Raw genomic sequence first — 7,565 nt, forward strand, 5'->3', positions numbered from 1 at the left:
TGGTAATGATCAGCATGCTTCCCTTAGTTTATGATATGTTGTGAACTTGCAATGCTTGTGATATCGTAGTTATTGGTACGTGGTGTGTAGAGGGAGGCACCCATGAGTCAATAATTTTTGGAGGATATTCCAAAGTCAAGTCAATGATTTCCTGAACAACTGCTATAGAGGGTATGAAACTAGAGAAGAGGCGGAGGAAGAGTACCACAAATTCTTGACCGAAGAAGCAATGTATGTTCAAACTATGGATTTCTAAGTTGTGGCAATGATTGATCAGACCAAAGAGACTAGGCTAAGAGAATTCATCATCGCTGTTGTGCCGGTGGTGATCGTGAAGCACCTCTTCTTCCTACCCCTTTCTGATTGTGTTGATTGTGTGTATGATCGGATGTAATGGTAACCTCATTAAAGTTTGAACATGCTAACCTTATGCAAGTGTAGGATAACGTTGCATAGAAAACAAAAAATGTCCTACCGCGAACACGCAATCCAAGCCAAGATGCAATCTAGAAGACGGTAGCAACGAGGGGGTATCGAGTCTCACCCTTGAAGAGATTCCAAAGCCTACAAGATGAGGCTCTTGTTGCTGCGGTAGACTGATGGCGTGTATTTCACACGTTCGTTGGGCAACCCCAAGAGGAAGGTATGATGCGCACAGCAGCAAGTTTTCCCTCGGAAAGAAACCAAGGTTTATCGAACCAGGAGGAGCCAAGAAGCACGTTGAAGGTTGATGGCGGCGGGATGTAGTGCGGCGCAACACCGGAGATTCCGGCGCCAACGTGGAACCTGCACAACACAACCAAAGTACTTTGCCCCAACGAAACAGAGTGAGGTTGTCAATCTCACCGGCTTGCTCGTAACAAAGGATTAACCGTATTGTGTGGAAGATGATTGTTTGCAGAGAAAACGATAAAAACAAGTATTGCAGAGATTTGTATTTCGAGTATTAAAGAATGGACCGGGGTCCACGAGTTCACTAGAGGTGTCTCTCCCATAAAATAAAAGCATGTTGGGTGAACAAATTACGGTCGGGCAATTGACAAATAGAGAGAGCATAACAATGCACATACATGACATGATAAGTATAGTGAGATTTAATTGGGCATTACGACAAAGTACATAGACCGCCATCCAACCGCATCTATGCCTAAAAAGTCCACCTTCAGAGTTATCATCCGAACCCCCTCCGGTATTAAGTTGCAAAGCAACGGACAATTGCATTAAGTATGGTGCGTAATGTAATCAACAACTACATCCTCGGACATAGCACCAATGTTTTATCCCTAGTGGCAACGAGCACAACACAACCTTAGAACTTTACATCACTTGTCTCGGTGTCAATGCGAGCATGAACCCACTATCGAGCATAAGTACTCCCTCTTGGAGTTAAAAGTAAAAACTTGGCCAGAGCCTCTACTAGAAACGGAGAGCATGCAAGATCATAAACAACACATGTATAATAACTTGATAATTAACATGACATGGTATTCTCTATCCATCGGATCCCGACAAACACAACATATAGAATTACAGATAGATGATATTGATCATGTTAAGCAGCTCACAAGATCCAACAATGAAGCACAATGAGGAGAAGACAACCATCTAGCTACTGCTATGGACCCATAGTCCAGGGGTGAACTACTCACTCATCACTCCCGAGGCGACCATGGCGGTGTAGAGTCCTCCGGAGATGAATCCCCTCTCCGGCGAGGTGCCGGAGGAGATCTCCGAATCCCCGAGATGGGATCGGCGGCGGCGGCGTCTCGATAAGGTTTTCCGTATCGTGGTTTTTCCGCATCGGGGGTTTCGCGACGGAGGCTTTAAGTAGGCGGAAGGGCGAGTCGGGGGCCGGACGAGGGGCCCACACTATAGGTCGGCGCGGCCGGGGCTTGGGCCACGCCGCCCTATAGTTTGGCCACCTCGTGGCCCCACTTCGTGTGTTCTTCGGTCTTCCGGAAGCTCCGTGGAAAAATAGGACCCCGGGTCTTCGTTTCGTCCAATTCCGAGAATATTTCGTTACTAGGATTTCCGAAACCAAAAACAGCAGAAAACGAGAGCCGGCACTTCGGCATCTTGTTAATAGGTTAGTTCCGGAAAATGCACGAATATGACATAAAGTGTGCATAAAACATGTAGGTATCATCAATAATATGGCATAGAACATAAGAAATTATCGATACGTCGGAGACGTATCAAGCATCCCCAAGCTTAGTTCGCTCGTCCCGAGCGAGGTAAAACGATAACAAAGATAATTTCTGAAGTGATATGCCATCATAACCTTGATCATACTATTTGTAAACATATGTAGTGGATGCAGCGATCAAAAAAATGGTAATGACATGAGAAAACAAGTGAATCATATAGCAAAGACTTTTCATGAATAGTACTTCAAGACAAGTATTAATAAGTCTTGCATAAGAGTTAACTCATAAAGCAATAAATCAAAGTAAAGGTATTGAAGCAACACAAAGGAAGATTAAGTTTCAGCGGTTGCTTTCAACTTGTAACATGTATATCTCATGGATAATTGTCAACATAGAGTAATATAACAAGTACAATATGCAAGTATGTAGGAATCAATGCACGGTTCACACAAGTGTTTGCTTCTTGAGGTGGAGAGAAATAGGTGAACTGACTCAACATAAAAGTAAAGAGAATGGTCCTTCAAAGAGGAAAGCATCGATTGCTATATTTGTGCTAGAGCTTTTATTTTGAAAACATGAAACAATTTTGTCAACGGTAGTAATAAAGCATATGAGTTATGTACATTATATCTTACAAGTTGCAAGTCTCATGCATAGTATACTAATAGTGCCCGCACCTTGTCCTAATTAACTTGGACTACCGGATCTTTGCAATGCACATGTTTTGACCAAGTGTCACAATGGGGTACCTCCATGTCGCTCGTACAAAGGTCTAAGGAGAAAGCTCGCATTTTGGATTTCTCGCTTTTGATTATTCTCAACTTAGACATCCATACCGGGACAACATGGACAACGGATAATGGACTCCTCTTTAATGCATAAGCATGTGGCAACAATTATTATTCTCATATGAGATTGAGGATATATGTCCAAACTGAAACTTCCACCATGAATCATGGCTTTAGTTAGCGGCCCAAAGTTCTTCTCTAACAATATGCATGCTCCAACCATGAAGGTGGTAGATCTCTCTTGCTTCGAGACAAGACGGACATGCATAGCAACTCACATGATATCCAACAAAGAATAGTTGATGGCGTCCCCGAAACATGGTTATCGCTCAACAAGCAACTTAATAAGAGATAAAGTGCATAAGTACATATTCAATACCACAATAGTTTTTAAGCTATTTGTCCCATGAGCTATATATTGCAAAGGTGAATGATGGAATTTTAAAGGTAGCACTCAAGCAATTTACTTTGGAATGGCGGATAAATACCATGTAGTAGGTAGGTATGGTGGACACAAATGGCATAGTGGTTGGCTCAAGTATTTTGGATGCATGAGAAGTATTCCCTCTCGATACAAGGTTTAGGCTAGCAAGGTTATTTGAAACAAACACAAGGATGAACAGTACAGACAAAACTCACATAAAAGACATATGGTAAACATTATAAGACTTCATATCGTCTTCCTTGTTGTTCAAAACTCAATACTAGATGTTATCTAGACTCTAGAGAAACCAAATATGCAAACCAAATTAGCAAGCTCTAAGTATTTCTTCATTAATGGGTGCAAAGTATATGATGCAAGAGCTTAAACATGAGCACAACAATTGCCAAGTATCAAATTATCCAAGACATTTTAGAGTTACTACATGTATCATTTTCCAATTCCAACCATATAACAATTTAACGAAGAAGAACTTCGCCATGAATACTATGAGTAGAGCCTAAGGACATATTTGTCCATATGCAACAGCGGAGCGTGTCTCTCTCCCATAAAGTGAATGCTAGGATCCATTTTATTCAAACAAAACAAAAAACAAAAACAAACCGACGCTCCAAGCAAAGTACATAAGATGTGGCCGAATAAAAATATAGTTTCGGGGAGGAACTCGATAATGTTGTCGATGAAGAAGGGGATGCCTTGGGCATCCCCAAGCTTAGACGCTTGAGTCTTCTTAAAATATGCAGGGGTGAACCACCGGGGCATCCCCAAGCTTAGAGCTTTCACTCTCCTTGATCATATTGCATCATACTCCTCTCTTGACCCTTGAAAACTTCCTCCACACCAAACTCGAAACAACTCATTAGAGGGTTAGTGCATAATAAAAATTCACATGTTCAGAGGTGACACAATCATTCTTAACACTTCTGGACATTGCATAAAGCTACTGGACATTAGTGGATCAAAGAAATTCATCCAACATAGCAAAAGAGGCAATGCGAAATAAAAGACAGAATCTGTCAAAACAGAACAGTCCGTAAAGATGGATTTTATTAGGCCACCAGACTTGCTCAAACGAAAATGCTCAAATTGAATGAAAGTTGCGTACATATCTGAGGATCATGCTCGTAAATTGGCGTAATTTTCTGAGCTACCTACAGGGAGATAGACCCAGATTCGTGACAGCAAAGAAATCTGGAACTCGCGCGAGTAATCCAAATCTAGTACTTACTTTTCTATCAAAGACTTTACTTGGCACAACAAAACATAAAACTAAGATAAGGAGAGGTTGCTACAGTAGTAAACAACTTCCAAGACACAAATATAAAACAAAATACTGTAGTAAAAACATGGGTTGTCTCCCATAAGCGCTTTTCTTTAACGCCTTTCAGCTAGGCGCAGAAAGTGTATCTCAAGTATTATCGAAGAGTGGTGCACCTACAGCGGGGTTTGGAGTTTTCTCAACCATGCATAGTATATTGGATACATAAGTTTCAGCGTCTCCCTTTTCATTAGTCTTGGGCTTGCTACTCTCATCAAACAAATTTTCGGGAACAAGCCAAGCATAGTTATGTTCTAGTGCATCATTCATAGCTAGGAGTTTACATGGTATGGGTGCTTTGATCTCCCCACCATCATTAATATTATTAGTGTATCTTATTCTATCCATGTCCATCTTTTCAAGGAGACTAACAAAATTAGTATGAGAACCAAGCATATCAAATTTAGCAAAGACCTTTCTAGCTTCTCTTGCTAGACCACCAAATTCTCTAAGAAGGGTTTCTAAAACAAAATCTTTCTTTTCCCCCTCTTCCATATCACCAAGTGTAAGAAACATGTGTTGGATTATAGGATTGAGATTAACAAATTTAGTTTCCAACAGGCGAACTAAAGCGGCAGCAGCAATTTCATAAGTAGGAGCAAGTTCTACCAAGTGTCTATCTTCAAAATCTTCAACGGTACTAACATGGGTGAAAAATTCTTCTATATTGTTCCTCCCAATTATAGACCCTTGTCCTACCGGTATGTTCTTTGCGGTAAAATCAAAAGGAAACATGATGAATCAAGTAAACTAAATGCAAGTAAACTAATTTTTTTGTGTTTTTGATATAGCAAACAAGATAGCAAATAAAGTAAAGCTAGCAACTAATTTTTTTGTGTTTTGATATAAGTGCAGCAAACAAAGTAGTAAATAAAATAAAGCAAGACAAAAACAAAGTAAAGAGATTGAGAAGTGGAGACTCCCCTTGCGGCGTGTCTTGATCTCCCGACAACGGCGCCGGAAAATATGCTTGATGGCGTGTATTTCACACGTTCGTTGGGCAACCCCAAGAGGAAGGTATGATGCGCACAGCGGCAAGTTTTCCCTCGAGAAAGAAACCAAGGTTTATCGAACCGAGGAGGAGCCAAGAAGCACGTTGAAGGTTGATGGCGGCGGGATGTAGTGCGGCGCAACACCGGAGATTCCGGCGCCAACGTGGAACCTGCACAACACAACCAAAGTACTTTGCCCCAACGAAACGGTGAGGTTGTCAATCTCACTTGGCTTGCTGTAACAAAGGATTAACCGTATTGTGTGGAAGATGATTGTTTGCGAGAGAAAACGGTAAAAACAAGTATTACGGTAGATTTGTATTTCGGTATTAAAGAATGGACCGGGGTCCACGAGTTCACTAGAGGTGTCTCTCCCATAAGATAAAAGCATGTTGGGTGAACAAATTACGGTCGGGCAATTGACAAATAGAGAGAGCATAACAATGCACATACATGACATGATAAGTATAGTGAGATTTCATTGGGCATTACGACAAAGTACATAGACCGCCATCCAGCTGCATCTATGACTAAAAAGTCCACCTTCGAGGTTATCATCCGAACCCCTCCAGTATTAAGTTGCAAAGCAACAGACAATTGCATTAAGTATGGTGCGTAATGTAATCAACAACTACATCCTCGGACATAGCACCAATGTTTTATCCCTAGTGGCAACAGCACAACACAACCTTAGAACTTTCGTCCCTTGTCCCAGGTGTCAATGCGGGCATGAACCCACTATCGAGCATAAGTACTCCCTCTTGGAGTTAAAAGTAAAAACTTGGCCAGAGCCTCTACTAGAAACGGAGAGCATGCAAGATCATAAACAACACATGTATAATAACTTGATAATTAACATGACATGGTATTCTCTATCCATCGGATCCCGACAAACACAACATATAGAATTACGGATAGATGATCTTGATCATGTTAAGCAGCTCACAAGATCCAACAATGAAGCACAATGAGGAGAAGACAACCATCTAGCTCTTGCTATGGACCCATAGTCCAGGGGTGAACTACTCACTCATCACTCCGGAGCGACCATGGCGGTGTAGAGTCCTCGGGAGATGAATCCCCTCTCCGGCGGGGTGCCGGAGGAGATCTCCAGAATCCCCCGAGATGGGATCGGCGGCGGCGGCGTCTCGGTAAGGTTTTCCGTATCGTGGTTTTCCGCATCGGGGGTTTCGCGACGGAGGCTTTAAGTAGGCGGAAGGGCGAGTCGGGGGCCGGACGAGGGGCCCACACTATAGGTCGGCGCGGCCGGGGCTTGGGCCGCGCCGCCTATGGTTTGGCCACCTCGTGGCCCCACTTCGTGTGTTCTTCGGTCTTCCGGAAGCTCCGTGGAAAAATAGGACCACTGGGTCTTCGTTTCGTCCAATTCGAGAATATTTCGTTACTAGGATTTCTGAAACCAAAAACAGCAGAAAACGAGAGCGGCACTTCGGCATCTTGTTAATAGGTTAGTTCCAGAAAATGCACGAATATGACATAAAGTGTGCATAAAACATGTAGGTATCATCAATAATATGGCATATAACATAAGAAATTATCGATACGTCGGAGACGTATCATAGACGTTCACTTGCCGCTTGCAAAAGCGCGTAGAAGATCTTGATCACGATCGGTTCCGGCGCCACGAACGGGCAGCACCTCCGTACTCGGTCACACGTTCGGTTGTTGATGAAGACGACGTCCACCTCCCCGTTCCGGCGGGCGGCGGAAGTAGTAGCTCCTCTTGAATCCGACGGCACGACGGCGTGGTGTCGGTGGTGGTGGAGAAGTCCGGCGGAGCTTCGCTAAGCGTGCGGGAAGTGGAGGAGCGGGGCGGCTAGGGTTTGGGGAGAGGGGCGCCGGCCACTATGGGGTGCGGCC

This window comes from Lolium rigidum, chromosome 1 (assembly GCF_022539505.1).
Source record: "Lolium rigidum isolate FL_2022 chromosome 1, APGP_CSIRO_Lrig_0.1, whole genome shotgun sequence".
In the NCBI taxonomy this organism is placed as follows: Eukaryota; Viridiplantae; Streptophyta; class Magnoliopsida; order Poales; family Poaceae; genus Lolium; species Lolium rigidum.